We start from the raw sequence: 16803 nt of genomic DNA on the forward strand, positions 1-16803 counted from the left end.
GAGTATCATATATACATGACAGCAAGAATCATAGTCTCAAGTAACCATTAATATAATTACCAGAAAGACAACATAAATGAGTAGGAAATAAGGTGATCTGAGAAGTGTCTACTCTTGAAACGGGCAGCTGTTATGCTGCTCTAGCCAACTGTTCCATCGAGGGAAGGCAGATGAGTGTTGTTGAATCAGATGGTTCCTTATATCAAAAAATTTCAGAAAGTCAGGGTTATATACGAAACCTCTTGATTTCTATATATGAGCCACCAACTCACATTTTCAAGTGCTGTACATACCAGACAGAGCAAATCTGCAGGTAAAATCTAACCTGCTGATTTTTTATTCTGTTAGATAGGTTCAACAAGTACTCATTGAATGAATGCTTATGTACAAAACTAATGATCTGAAAATCAAATCATGGTTTTCTATTAATTACAGTCCAGTTGTAGAGACCACTTTCTCCAGAAGAAAATATTGGCATCAGTTCTTTAAAATTCTGTTTAAAATTTTAATTTTTATAAGAGAATCATTCTTTTGTTAATGGGAGGCATAGGTAAATATAATCCTAAAATTTATCTCTGAAGAAGTTAGTAAAATGGATTATCAATTCACTCTTATAGATGCCTTTCATATGTTATTAAAAGGATAATATAGCTAGCATTTATTGGTATTCTTGTTTATTTCTTCCTACTTAAGTAACACAAAGTTTAAATGTTTAAATTGCTCAATTTAATCCTTGTCATGAAGACATTTAAAACTGCTGTCGGCCATACTGATATCTCTTTCTTTGAATTTCTGCAGCCCTTATTTGTTGTATGTCATTTAGTGATGTTTTCAAGCTTCAAGGAGTTTCTTAACTATAGAAGTGAAATATCTATACAGTGAAGCAATGGACAGAACAACAAACTTGCTATTAGGAGATCCAGTCAGATTCAAATTCATTAATTGTGGGACCTTGAGAAAGGAGAGAAAATGCTCTGCTATGTATTTCAGCAAAAACTCCAGCAGTGATCAACTGAGAGAGGGAGACAACAGAGGGAAATCAGGCTTTTAGTTGTCCAAGTAACTGTCAACTGTCAACTTTCCTGTTAAAGAAAGGAGACAGATAAGAGAACCATGAGTATTGATAAAATCTACTATGAACAGCTGTTGGGAGAAAGAAAAGAATAAAAATAAATGCCAAGATATGTGAGTAAAAGATATTTTATCATTTAAAAAGCTATACTTAAAAAATAATGTGGAGTACTTAAAGAAAAAAATAATAATATGACCTGGGTTCTATATAAATGCAAAATTAAAATCTATGACAAAAAAGCCCAAATAAAATGATAGAAATGGAAATATACTAGAAAATAAAAGGAAGATGAAAGGAACCTTACTTCTAAAGTTAAGAAAAGAAATAGAAGATATTGTTAAAAATCACACAATAAAGTTGAAAAGTACAATGTCTGAGGTGAAAACTATGTTGGATCAATTTATCAGCAAATTACATGACTCAGGAAAAAGGACTAGTGAATCTGAAAACAAAACAATGCAAACTATGCAAAAAGAAACAAGAAATAGAACCAAAAAGACTAAAGAAAAGAAGGGGAAAAGAAGAAGGTATTGTGGGGAATATAATATGTGTTTAAGTAAAACATATAACAATAACAGCGTAAAAATGGGAGGAGAAAACAGCAGAATACTACTGTAAAATTCTGACACTGTATATAAGTGGTATAATATCACATGAAGGTGGACTCTGATAAGTTAAAAAATGTATACCATAAATTCTAAAACAAGCACTAAAATTAAAAAAAGAGAGAATTACAGCTAATAATCAGCCAACAATTGAGATAGTATAAAATAATAATTTTAAAAGTATTCAATCTCAAAGAAGGAAATAAATGAGGGAAGAAGATCAAAATAAGGATGGAATCAACAGAAGATGAACAGCAAGATGACAGAACTCAGCATATCAATACATTATGTAATTATTTATAAACACTATAATAAGAAGGCAAAATTATACAATTGGATTTAAAGAAAACAGCAAGACCCAACTGTTCACTGCTTACATGAAATATATTCAATATAAAGAATCAAATAGGCTAAATGTAAATTGATGATAAATATACACTATGTTAATTGTAGTTGAAAGAAAACTGTAGTGGATATATTAATATCAGAAAATTAGATTTCAGAGCAAAGAATAATACTAGAGACAAGGGATTTTTATGATAAAGGGGTTAACCTCTAATCAAGAAAACATAGTATTCCTAAAGATTTATGCATCTAGTAAGGCAGTATCAACACACACACAAGGCAAAAATTAATAGAACTTGAGGAGAAAAAAATAAGTCCATAATTATAGTCAGAGATTAATAACAGAGCAGAAAACAACAAAACATATAAAAAATAATGAAAATCAATTAAATAAGAGGCTGAGTCTTTGAGAAAAATCAAAACAGTTGATGAACATCTAAAATGATGACCAAAAAAAGATATTCGATACCAATTAAGAGTATTATTAGATAAAATGGAAACCCTAACAAGAAGATAGCAACTACCAAAGCTCATTTAAGAAAAATAGAAAACTCTGTATAGACTTAAATCTATTAAAAATACAGAATCTGTAGTTACAAACTTCTTTCACAAAGAAGACCAAACAGTGAAAGTGAAAATCACTTGGTCATGTCCAACTCTTTGCGACCCCATTGACTATGGAATTCTCCAGGCCAGAATACTGGACTGGAGAGCCATTCCCTCTCTAGGGGATCTTCCCAACCCAAGGATAGAACCCAGGTCTCCTGCAGTGCAGGCAGATTCTTTACCAGTTGAGCTACTAGGGAAGATCAAAAAAGACCTATATAAATTGAGAGCAAAATCCATCTTTATGTATAAGATGACTCAATATTGTCATGATGTCAGTTTTTCCTTACTTGATCTGTAGAATCAGTTCCAACTAAACTTCCATCAATGTATTTTGTGAACATTAACAAACTGATTCTAAAATTTTTATGGAGAGAGAAAGGACACAGAATAGCCAAGACAATATTGAAGGAGAGGAACAGAGTTGGAGGACTGACACTATCCAACTTTAAAACTTACCATAAAAAAAAAAAAAAAAAACTTACCATAAAGCCAGAAAGACAGTGTGGTTTTGATAAAAGAGCAGACAAGTGGATCAATGGGACTAAATACAGAGCCCATAAACAGACCCAGAGGAACTAAAGAGCCTCTTGATGAAAGTGAAAGAGCTGGCTTAAAACTCAACATTCAAAAAAATGAAGATCATGGCATCCAGTCCCATCACTTCATGGCAAATGGATGAAGGAAACAATGGAAACAATGACAGACTTTATTTTCTTGGGCTCCAAAATCACAGATGGTGACTGCACCCATGAAATTAAAAGGTGCTTGCTCCTTGCTAGAAAAGCTATGACAAACCTAGACAGAATATTAAAAAGCAGAGACATTTCTCTGCTGACAAAGGTCTGTATAGTCAAAGCTGTGGTGTTTCCAGTGGTTATGTATGCATGGGAGAGTTGGACCATAAAGAAGGTTGAGTGCCAAAGAATTGATGCTTTTGGTGTTGGAGAAGATTCCTGAGAGTCCCTTGGACATCAAGGAGATCAAACCAGTCAACTCTAAAAGAAATCAATCCTGAATATTCATCGGAAGGACTGATGCTGAGTCTACAATACTCTGGCCACCTGATGCGAAGAACTGACTCATTATAAGACCTTGACGCTGGGAAAGATTGAAGTCAGCAGGAGAAGGGGACGAAAGAGGATGAGATGGCTGGATGGTATCACCAATTCAATGGAATAAATTTAAGCAAACTCCAGGAGATGGTGAAGGACAAGGAAGCCTGGCTGTGCTTCAGTCCATGGGGTCGCAAAGAGTCAGACATGACAAAGCAAGAATAACGGAATAACGTGAAAGGCAATCTAGTACAGCAAACAAAGTCTTTTCAACAAACAATGCAGAAACATCCACATACAAAACAAAAAGAAATCTGGACACAGAACTTACTACACATCACATAACTCAAAATGGATGACATACCTCAATGTAAAAAACACAAAACGATTATAAAACCCATAGAAGAAAACACAGGAGAAAATCAAAGAAAACTTCAAGTCTGATATCTTAATTTGTGAAGTCTATAAATATACTTTATGATGAAGTAACAGAAATTCTACACAAATCTTCTAGAAATTGAAAATAAGGGAACACCTTTCAACTGATTCTATAAGACCAACATCACACTGATACCAAAATTAGACAGACTTAAAACTACACAACAATAGCCCTTATGAACATATGTAAAAGGATCTGAAACAAAATTTTAGCACATCTAATCTAACATTGCATGGAGGAAGACTACATCACTACAAAGCAGATATTACCCTGGTGATGTAGCCCAATTAAACAAGCAAAAATCAATGTATTTAATCATATTAACAAAAAGATAAATAATCAGACAAAAAGCATCTGTCAAAATCCAACATCCATTTCTAATAAAAAATTTCAAAAAACTAGTACTAGAAGTCAACTTCCTCAATCTGATAAAGGGAATCTGAAAAATCTACATCTATCATCATACTTAGTAATGCCTGGTAAAAGTCTGCATGAAAATCTAACTGATCACCAACAAAACAAGAGTGTCCACTCTCACCACCTCTATTCAACATGGTATTGCAACTTCTAGCCTTTGAAAATAGAAAAATAAGTAAAAGGCACTGAAAATTAGATAAAACAGTAATAATATCTTTGTTTATAGGCAACATGATTATCTATGTTGAAAAACTGCTAAAACGTATTTTTTAAAAAGCCACTAGCACCAAAAAAATGAGTTTAAGAAGTTGTAGGATATACTTTAATATTAAAAATTAATTTTGTTTATATATACTAAAAATAAACAATAAAAATAACAGAATACCATTTACAATTACATTAAAAATATAAAATACTTAGGGGAAAATCTGTCAAAATCAGGAAAGACCTATACATTGAAAACTTTATTTATTAATGATGACCTAATAAAAAATAATCTAAATAAACAAATGGATAAACACTGTCAATGGATCAGAAGATGGAATAGTGTCAAGATATCACTTCTCCCCAAATTAATGTATGCTGCTGCTGCTGCTGCTAAGTCACTTCAGTCGTGTCCAACTCTGTGCGACCCCATAGACAGCAGCCCACCAGGCCCTGCCATCCCTGGGATTCTGCAGGCAAGAACACTGGAGTGGGTTGCCATTTCCTTCTCCAATGCATGAAAGTGAAAAGTGAAAGTGAAGTCATTCAGTCGTGTCAGACTCTTCGCAACCCCATGGACTGCAGCCTACCAAGCTCCTCCATCCATGGGGTTTTCCAGGCAAGAGTTCTGGAGTGGGGTGCCATTGCCTTCTCCAAAATTAATGTATAGATTCAACATAATTCTAAACAAAATTCCATCAAGTTGTCTATAAATACTGAAAAATTGATTTTAAAATGCATGCATGAAAAAAAATAAAATAAAATAAAATGCATGCATGAACTCCATGACTTAGACAAAACAACTTTGAAATGTTTGAAATTCAATCCTGTCTGATTTCAAGTCTTTTTACACAGCTACAGTAATCAAGATAATATAGTATTGTCACAAAAATAAGCAAAAATGGAAAAAAATAGAGATTCCAAAAACAGATCCATAATATATGAATGAAATATTCTGACAAAGACACAAAAGTAACTCATTAGAGAAAAGATTTTAAGTAAATGGTACTGGAAAAATTATATATTTATTTGCAAAAAAAAAGATTCTAATCCATATTTTGCAAAAATTAATCAAGATGGATCAAAACAATCAAGCTGGATCATGACCTTATCATAAAATCTAAGACTAAAAATTAAAGGAAAAAAGATATGAAACCAAAAGCACAATGCATAATAGACTAAAATGATAAGCTAGGTATCATCAAAATAATTTCTACTATTCAAAAGAAACTGTTTAGGAGAACAAAAAGATAAACCACAGAAGAGGAGAAAATATATGTAAATCATATATCTGATGAAGGACTTATATATGGAAACACAAAGTACTTTGAAAGCTCGATAATAAAAAAACACACAACCCAATAATTCTCACAAAAGATTTGAACAGAAAAGTCACAAAAGAAAGTATGGAGATGGCAAGGAAGTAAATGAAAAGATCCTAAATGTCGTTGGTTATTAGGGGAAAACACACTAAACTGGCAACAATATTGTCACTAAAACCTATCAGAATGATGATTGAAGTTAAAAGACTAACCGTACCAAGTGTTGGCAAGAATGTGGAGGGACTGCAACTTACAAACATTGCGGACTGGAATGTGAAATGGTCACTCACTTTGGAAACCAGTTTGACAGGTTCTTAAAAAATTAAACATACATCTGCCATAACATCCAGCCATCTAACTCCTAGGTATTTACCCAAAATAAAAGAAAGCACAGAAGAATAAAACAGTACATACCATTAAATTCCATTAAATTTATGTAGAACTGTAGAAAATGAAAACCAATACAGAATGATAGAAGGCAAAGCAGTTGTTACTTGGTGATGCAAAGAAAGAAGTCAAGAGAAGTGGGAAGGGAGGGATTAGCAAGGGGCCTGGGGAAATGTCTGGGGATGATGGATATGTCCACTATCCTGATTGTTGTGAGGTATGACAATGTATAAACAAATCCAATCTTATCAAATTGTATATTTTAAAATAGACATTGCATATTGTATGTCAATTATTCTCAAACTGTTAAAAAAGAGAGAGATGCATCCCTATCAATCTAAGGACATGTGATAGAAAAATTTTGGAAGAGCTTTCTCTCCTGATTACCACAATCAAAAGTAAATGTCAAGTTTGAAACAAAGTAACGGCCCACAATTTTCTCCAAGTCATCCATCCTCAATCAAAATTCCTTGCACAAACAGAAGTAAAAATTTAGAATGTTAAAAAAAGGTCCTCTGATAATGGGCAAACTTTCTCATGGAATCTCTCCAATACCGAATGAGATTAATAAAATCCAGTTCTCTGTCTGAATTAATGATATAACAGTTTCTGAAACATTCTTACTTTAAGTCTTTGATCATTTGTCTCCTGAGCATCGAATTCCTACTCCTATTTTCTACTCCATCGAAATGCCTATGATTCCTTCATAACACATCCCAAATGCCTGATACTATGGCTGAGCTGTACACAAACAAAAACATATATTAACTATCTGTCCCTTTATAAGCAAAGTCTTCTGATACCAGTTTTATTCCTTTAAATTCCATTTGGCATCTCTCTTAAGCATAATTTATTATATTATGCATCTTCCTATGTTTAAGGTCTTTAAGGGCAGGAACTCAATTGTACAAGCACTATGAAGTACTTTGCATTCAGTCAGTTCTCAATAAAATCTGTTAAATCAGATAATTTATGAATAAAAAGAGTTAAATCAGCAGATACTACCTAGGATGAGCTCTTAATTACAGAATAATAAGACTGCATTGCTGTCATCAGATTAGGCTATGATACTGCAACAACCTTTGCCTACAGCTCAAAGAATGTTAGAGTTGAAATAGACTTTAGAGCTCTGCAGATCAATCTATTCGTTTTTAACTGAAAAAACTGACGGCCAGAGAGTTTAAGCGATTAGCCAAGGATAAAATAAAGAGTGCTAGAACAAAGACTAAAACTCATGCCTGCTAGAGATAATGGAACAGATAGGTTCATGGACAGGCTTTAAGAGATAGGGTAACTCCCCCAAAATGCATAGCTGCTAAATTTTACATATGTGCATGTAAACATCTTCTTGGGAAGAGTATTATATTCTCATCAGTGTCAAAAAGAGTTCATAATCAAAACAAAACTGAGAAAAAGATTTTTTTTTTTGGAGAATCACTGACTGTTATCGTCTAGTTAAGTAGTAAAGCTACTGATCAACAGGTCTGATCATCCTATATTCTTTATCACATCCAAGGCAAAAGCCAACACACATTTTGCCAGTGTAAACAGCTACTGTGCACAGCAATTCAAATACTTCAGGTATCCCTCTTTACTTTCCTCTAAGGATCCTTCAGTGTAGAAGTACTTCTGCAGTACTAATCAAAACAATTAAATCAAGATTGTGTGCTTAACAAGGGGATGGGCGTGGGAGTTAATGTAAAAGGAAAAAGTTGTATATTTCCTATCTTAAGAAATATTTCAAGGAGGTTATTTGGTATGTATGAAGAAAAAAGATTTAATGACAGACATCAAATAATTTACTATCATTGTCATTCTGATTTTAGGAAATCTATTTATCAAAAAAAATCTTCCAATAAAATGAATCTATGAGACTGATGATTCAATACAAGTACAAACTCAATGTGACATAAGGTTTCCGTAGATAATGAGCAATACTACTATGCAGACTAGATATTAATGTTCACTGCCTACAAATGGTAGCATTACTACTGCCAAACATACCAGACCACACTTAAAATGGAACTTGAAAACCTGTGAAAGTTACACTACTTAAAACAAAACAAAACACTTACTTGAAAATTTTAACAGAAGGAAATTAGTAGTAAGAGAATTGGTTAAGGAGATTAAAAGAAATAAATAAATAAACATACTGAAATTTCACTCATAGTACTCAAAAAAGTAAAGAATACTCAGAAATATTTTCATCAAGAATGGTCACTGAACAAAGCACTAAAATTTTATTAGAGGATATAGATTCCCCCAAATGGAAAGATATTTAATGGTTTTGAATAAGAATTCTTAATATCACAAAAAAGTAAGTCTCTCAATGTCACTATGTATCTTTAATGAAATCCCTATTAGAATCCCAATTTTTGTCCTTTATCAGATAAAATTACCTTAAATTTATACAGAAGGATGCTGCTGCTACTGCTGCAAAGTCACTTCAGTCGTGTCCGACTCTGTGTGACCCCATAAACGGCAGCCCACCAGGCTCCCCCATCCCTGGGATTCTCCAGGCAAGAACACTGGAGTGGGTTGCCATTTCCTTCTCCAATGCATGAAAGTGAAAAGTGAAAATGAAGTTGCTCGGTCATGTCTGACCCTTAGCGACCCCATGGACTGCAGCCTACCAGGCTCCTCCATCCATTGGATTTTCCAGGCAAGAGTACTGGAATGGGGTGCCATTGCCTACTCCGATACAGAAGGATAGATGCCCAAAATCTGAAGGAAAAAAAAAGTTGCTGGAAGGCTCTATTATCAAAATCATGGATTTACCGTAATAACAAAGTACATCAGATAATATTATTATCAGATAATTAATCTCCTCAGTAATGAGACCAGTGAGAAGAAAGAGGTCAATGGCTTAACAAAAACCATTTTGTACTGGCAAAACTAAATATATGTCTTGAGGAATGTCAAAAAATTGCTATTTCATATCTTGTCTTCAAAAATTTAGGATTAAGATTTGAGTATAAAAGAATAAAACAATAAAAATCCCATAAGAAAATACAGTACATTGTATTATAATATGGAGATCTGAAAGAATTTCATGATCAAAATGAATTTACTACAAAATTATAAAAGAAAACAGACTTATTTGTTCAAAGCTTTGAAACTTTTTAATGGTAAAAGATATCAGGAACAAACTCAACAAACTATAAATTTAGGGAAAATATTAAATAAAGAGTGTAATTAAGCTCTATGTTATGAGGAATACTTAAAACTTGGTAAGGCAGATATGAACAGCCCAATAGAAAAATGAGCAATTAAGTGGCTATTTATATATGAGATCAAATTTGGGGGAAAAAACATTAAACAGAACCTCAAACTCAGAGATTTGTAAATTAAAGTGAAAGTGAATCACTCAGTTGTGTCCTACTCTTTGTGACCCCATGGACTGTAGCCCACCAGGCTCCTCTGTCTATGGAATTCTCCAGGCAAGAATACTGGAGTGGGTTGCCATTTCCTTCTCCAGGGGATCTTACCAACCTAGGGATCAAACCCAGGTCTCCCACATTGCAGGCAGACTCTTTACCAACTGAAAAAACATTAAACAAAAGCTCAGACTCAGAGATCTGTTAATTAAAGTACAAACAATCATTTCCCACCTATCAGCTTGCAAACATTTAAAAGAGAGGTTACAACTATTAGTGTAGATGAGCTAAAACATGTATTCTCATACATAGCTATGCTAGATGGTTAAAAAAGTCATATTTAAAACAAAAACTAGCATTTCTTTAAAATATGTACCTTGCTGCTGCTGCTGCTAAGTCGCTTCAGTCGTGTCCAACTCTGTGCGACCCCATAGACGGCAGCCCACCAGGCTCCCCCGTCCCTGGGATTCTCCAGGCAAGAACACTGGAGTGGGTTGCCATTTCCTTCTCCAATGCATGAAAGTGAAAAGTGAAAGTGAAGTCACTCAGTCGTGTCCGACTCTTAGCAACCCCATGGACTACAGCCTACCAGGCTCCTCCATCCATTGGATTTTCCAGGCAAGAGTACTAAAAAAAGACATATTTAAAACAAAAACTAGCATTTCTTTAAAATATGTACCTTAAGTGTTTAAAAATATTTATTTTTAATTACCCATGAATAGTATCATTGAATACCTTTTCAACTGATATCTAATACATATTTAGGCACTTTCCAGGTAGCTCAGACAGTAAGGAATCTGCCTGCAAGGCAGGAGACCAGGTTCATTAATATATCTTAATGAGGTTATCTATGAGCAATATGGCTTCCCTGTGGCTCAGCAGTAAAGAATCTGGCTGTAATGCAGGAGACACAAGAGACACAAGTTGGATCTCTGGGTTGGGAAGATCCCCTGGAGGAGGAAATGAAAACACATCAGCATTCTTGCCTGGAAAATCCCATAGACAGAGGAACCTGGCGGGCTACATCATGGGGTCACAAAGAGTTGGACACGACTGAGCACACACTTGCATGCACAATGAGCAATTTATTTTTGTAGAATTAGAAGGAAATAAGATATCCTAAATTATATCTGACTTCTAAAACTGACTCAATTTTGACCACAGCTTGAACAATACTGTAACAATGCAAACATTATTTTTTCTATCTATATTAGGCATAGTTTAAATGGAACTGTTAGTAGACTCTCGGCAGTTTTTGTGTAACTGCACAGTACAAAAGAGAATACTCTTTTTCTAATGCTCAAACTCTCAGAAACATTGTTTGAGACTGTCACTAGGGGGAAGTCTTGTTTTCCAGAGGCTAAATTTAAATTACCATAAATCTTACAATTGTACACTTTTATGAATAAATGTATCTCAGAAGATACAATTCAAAACACAAGACAAAGCCCCACCTTGGAATTCAGTCATAAGGTTCTGAAAACACAACCAGTCAATATTTGTAAAATATAATATCAAAGGTAATTTTAAGTTTCATATCATCAATAGATCACAAAGTTTCCTCGTGTAAAAGAATAAGCCATATTTTACTTTAAATAACCGATAATTAGGGTATTTTCCTCTTCAGCTAAATGTGGAAATCACTCAACTCTTCATTAAACTCTTTCTGCATAGATACATAATATATAACCAACGACCTTTCTCCATTAATTGATAAAACTCCTTTAATTTTTCACCACCGTCATACTACAGTTGTTTCTTAACAGTTTCCATAGAAATACTCATGGATAACAGTGAAAGAACTTGTACAGTTCCTTAGAACAATTATTCACCTATTCTATGATGTTTATAAACCAAGTAAATTAAGTCTCTTTAGCTCACTGCCTTTCTAGTTTTAATCCCTCCCCAGAGGAAATCTATGTGTGGGTAATTTTTGCTCTAGGGCACTTACAGATTTGTTCCTGATAATAAGAACTGAACAGCTAAGTTACAGAATGCAAATTCCTGCTCTGAAAGCATATTTCTTAATGCCTTAACTGCTATTATTTCAAAAACAAATTAAACAAGTTCTGTTGAAAGCCAATTAACCAATTTAGGAAGCAACTTAATGCAAATCACTGCCTCTTACTTTCACCCAACATGATGTTTTGTGATTCTAAGATGTCAGTCTTTAAATGCATATCTATAGTTAGCGACTGTTTTAAAGTGACCCAAGGTGCCTACACAAACATTCCACTGGGATGCATAAGTTAAACAAAAGTTTTGATTTATTTTTACTTTCTACCTCTGCATCTTCATTCTTTCAGAGTCCTATTATAAACAAAATTGAGAAAAAAAAATGTGTAAAAAGAGCACAGAGCTAAGAATCATCAGAATGAGATTATAATCCCAGGTTTATATCAAAGAAACTGTATTTGGTCCAAACACCAGTCAAATGATAAGGAAAACATCAATTACATGATAAGGTCATAAGGAAAACTATTCCATAAATTTAAGATGTTATGCACCTTTTGAAACAAAGTTTATGTATATGGATAATTTTTCTATTTTGTTCTTTAATTTTCATAGAACATTTGTCCTGACTATAAGGCATTGGGGATTAATTTCAACAGAAAATATTTAGAGATACCTAGCTAAAAGACATCTGATCTTTGAGACTTCCATCCCTTCCCTACCCAGAGTTTCTTCAGCACCTCTTCCTCAATAATTCCCATTTAAGACACAGATTTTTTGAACTATGTTCAACCAATCTGGGTATAATTCATGAAACCACTTCAGTCAATATATAAGCATGTATCCAGTGATCAGCAGGAAAAAAGAAAAAGTAACAAATATTGATACTGACAAGTAATGGTTTATAAGAATTAATCAGTTTCTAAGAATTCACTTACTATTATTTAATATTAACCTTAGCATTTCTATAACAGGCAACATGTAGAGTTAATTCAAAGTTTATATAGCAGAGAAACATGTAAGAATTTTACTCACTCTGAGCATTTATATACCTAGGAAAAAATTTTGAGAATAAAATGAATGGACCACTTGAATAAACTTTTAGAAAATTAAGATATGATAATGAAGCATTAAAGAGGTCAAATTAACTACAGATTTAAAACTTTAAAAAAGAAAGGAAAACTAAAACTGAAAACAGCAAACTACTACAGGACAAATAAAAGTATTAAATGAAAATAGCTCAACATAGGAAAAACATAACTGATGTTATATAGAGCTCTATAGAGCTCTGAGATTTATTTTTTCTGCTGTATTTTTCTCTGTATTTTTCCTGCTGCTCACACTTCAATCAATAATAATTACGATTTTTATGTCAAATAGCAGAGTGTTCTCGGAGAAGGCAATGGCACCCCACTCCAGTGTTCTTGCCTGGAGAATCCCAGGGACGGGGGAGCCTGGTGGGCTGCCGTCCATGGGGTTGCACAGAGTCAGACACGACTGAAGCGACTTAGCAGCAGCAGCAGCTGTAGTGTTCTATTTTTAGCCTTTGAATAACCATTAAAAAATCACAAAGACAGTCGGCAAAACCTGCTTACATTTTAATAAACATGCATGGGGTCTTTGACAAGTAATGACACTATTCTCATAAGGATTTGATTATTAAGTCTTATATTTGGAAAGAACAATAACACTTTTGTGATAAAAATGTAGTTGAATAAATAAAATGTGTTAGTATTTTGGTTGTATGCTTTCCCCTCACAGAGCTAGAGATATGCATTCTCTGGAAAGGCGTCTGTGTGTGTGTGTGTGTGTGTGTGCACTCAGTCGTTTCAGATTCTCTGCAACCCCAAGGACTATAGTCCATCAGGCTTCTCTATCCATGTATCTCTTAACCACTTTCCTCTGTTCACCTTGTTGACTAATTTCTCTCATGACAGAGCCTCACTTTTTATGTTCATATCCTGGCACTTAGCATAAGACCCTATATATTCTAGGGACTCATTAAATCTGGTTTATGAATGAACAGATGAGTGACTGATGGACTCAGCTTACAAAAATGAAGAAGGGGATGGGGGAAGAGTGTTCCATCCCAAGGCAGTCAATTCCTTGGAAAGAGTTCATTCTTATTTATATTTATCATTTTAGCAGGTAGGGTAATATCTGGAAGATATTAAATTTTCTAATAATGTTTACCAAATGAATGAGTGCATGATTTATGTTAGAATTTCACTGGGCATGTGATTCTTACAAGTGTAAGTTTGTATCATTAATTAGAAACATGATCAATCCTCTCATTGATTACTCTTTTCTGTTCCAATTTAGTCCCTATAACTACTTTTCCGAGACTGAAAGAAACATTTCACAAGCTATATAAAATATTAACTATTTTTATGATCATTCCTTATATATCTTACTCATTCACTAATATTTTCTGAAAATGTATTCTATATATGCTCCAATATCATACTGCCTACTTTGTTTTCTACAATTCTTTTCTCTTTTAAATATTTTATGTAAAGAAATTTTGCCTTAATCAAATCAATTTATCTTTTCCCTAATAATGTTTCTTTGCTTTTACACTTTGAAATTCCTTTCCCTTCAAAATGTTTGAAAAATATTCAATTTTACTTTTTTAATGTAACAGTGGTTTGACTTTTTTTAACTTTACTATTATCCAGTTGGAATTTATTTTACTATGAACTATTAGGTAAAGATCTAAATCTTTTCTTAATCCCTATGAAATAGTCCAAACACCATTTATTAAATATTATTTCTCTCCTCACAAATTTGAGTTGTCTTCCTAATTATATTCTTACATATAACCCAATCATATTCTCAGGTCTATGTCTATGCCAGATTATGAATGACTAAAAAAATGGAACTGTGCTGATGTAATAATGTATACAATACAATGGAATAAACAGCGAGGCACTTAATAAATGCTTTCTGTTAACAAAATTCTCGGTAACTTTTCCTGCTCTGAGATTTCAATATAATAATGAGAAATACATATGTAGCTCTCCCCTAGTATATTAGAAGATCCTTGAAAGCAAAATACCTGTCTCACTTTTAGTTTCCACGTTCAATATAGTGTCTGACAAAGAGACTTAGCAAGCATTTGCTGAAATGAACAGAATTATGACAAGACTTAAAAAGAGAGTGCTATGAGAAGAAAGATTTAAATACAAGGAGGTGGAAGATTTGTCCAAGTAAATGAAAGAAGTTAAATGGTGGCAGGAGAATTTTATAAGACACAAAACTATAAAGTACAGATTTAATCACTTCTCTATTAACACCAATTACTATGTAAATATTATCGATTTTCAAATAACTCTGCTTTATAGGTTATGTTTAGGTTGTTTCACACTTTTAGTAATGACAAAATTCACTCTGGCAAAATGCACTTTAATTCTCATTCCTCACTAACTGATTGATACATAGTAATTCAGTCAAAAATTCTCATCTCTAAGATGATCTGAAAATGTTTCACATATAAATGGAAGGTTGCAACCCTAATTTTCAAACTCTGAAACTTCATGACTACATTCAGTGTTGTTAAAGGAATCTTAATTTTAACTTTGTTAATTAAAATTGTGAATCAATGGCCTGAGGAAACTTTCACTAGACATATGTTAAATCCAGTGAGGCAGTATTTAGAGAACATATATAATTCTCATTAGGCTGAATTGTGAAAGGATGCGATATAATTTAATACTACCCTCAAAATATAAATTCATCAAGAAAACTTTATTTCAAATACTCTCTAAGTATTGAATTTCAAAACAAATGTGACGAACTCATTGGAAAAGACCCTGATGCTGGGAGAGATTGAGGGCAGGAGTAGAAGGGGACCACAGAGGACGAGATAGTTGGATGGCATCACCAACTCAATGGACATGAGTTTGAGCAAGCCCTGGGAGGTGGTGAAGGAGGAAGCCTGGCATGCTGCAGTCTATGGTGTCACAAACAGTTGGACACGACTGAGCAACTGAACAAATCAAAAAATTGCATCTTGGCCTTCTGGCTGAGATCATATGTAGTAAAAATTCTCAATCTCTAGGCATGTCTACTGATTCAAGTTGGCAGATAGGGTGTGGTGAGCAATAGAAGGTAACTAACATCCACAGAGATAAGTATTATTAGCTCCCTTTTGCAAATTAAGATTTGTAGTTTTTAAGAAACAAAGGGAAAAATCGGTGCTAACAAGAGGAGGTGTCAGGATTTGAACACAAGTTTCTCAAATTTCAGAGTTGGACCCTTTCCACTGTAACACATTCACAAATGATTCTGTCAGAAGAAATCTATGAGGTCCTAGTTACCAGAGGACTTTGAAACCTAGATGACATCTTCATCTCTCCAACCCACTGAAGGGAGTGATGTTAGAAAATAAACACAAATACAAAAAAGGAACAGTGGTTGTATACATGGCCTTTATAAGAACCACATCTGATTCTGAATAAAACTTGGAATTCATTCCACTGTGAGATGTAGCTTATGCCTAGCATTAAATACTAAGAATATCACGGTTGACAAAGAACAATGATTTTTGTCTTCAAGTTTAATGAAATAAAAAACATAGTAAGTAAAGCAAAGAAATAAAGATCCTGAAATTTTAAAGCAATGGCAAATATTATAAATGGAGCTTTGTGATCCCTCCTTCTTTTGGTGATACTCACCAGTTCCACTCTACACACATTCACACTCCCACTCTCAGAGGTACTCTCTACAGACAAGTCTTGTTTTCAAGGCCAGGTTTCCTCAAGCACCCCGAGCGATGCTGTGTACTGTTCAACAAACTGTAGCTGTTCAACAAACATTTGCTGAATGAATGGAAACAAATATAGAGAAAGTGGAATTTCTCAATTCCTATTTAGTTCTATCAAAGAGAATGATCTTCAAACTGGAAAAGGTATAATAAACAAAGTTAAGAGCTAACTGAAGGATAAGATAGATGGAGAGAGAATAACAGTATCTGTCTTACATGAATGATTTCAACTCCCTAATCCCTGACAAATTATAGC

The 16803-nt window shown here is 33.7% G+C and overlaps 1 protein-coding gene across 3 annotated transcripts in view; it reads right to left on the reverse strand.

Moving 5' to 3' along the window:
* The window catches only part of NAALADL2 (N-acetylated alpha-linked acidic dipeptidase like 2), a 1605389-nt gene that overhangs the window by 1563693 nt on the left and 24893 nt on the right, over nucleotides 1–16803 (reverse strand). The gene's annotated exons all lie outside the window — the stretch shown is intronic.

Source organism: Bos mutus, chromosome 1 (genome assembly GCF_027580195.1).
Source record: "Bos mutus isolate GX-2022 chromosome 1, NWIPB_WYAK_1.1, whole genome shotgun sequence".
In the NCBI taxonomy this organism is placed as follows: Eukaryota; Metazoa; Chordata; class Mammalia; order Artiodactyla; family Bovidae; genus Bos; species Bos mutus.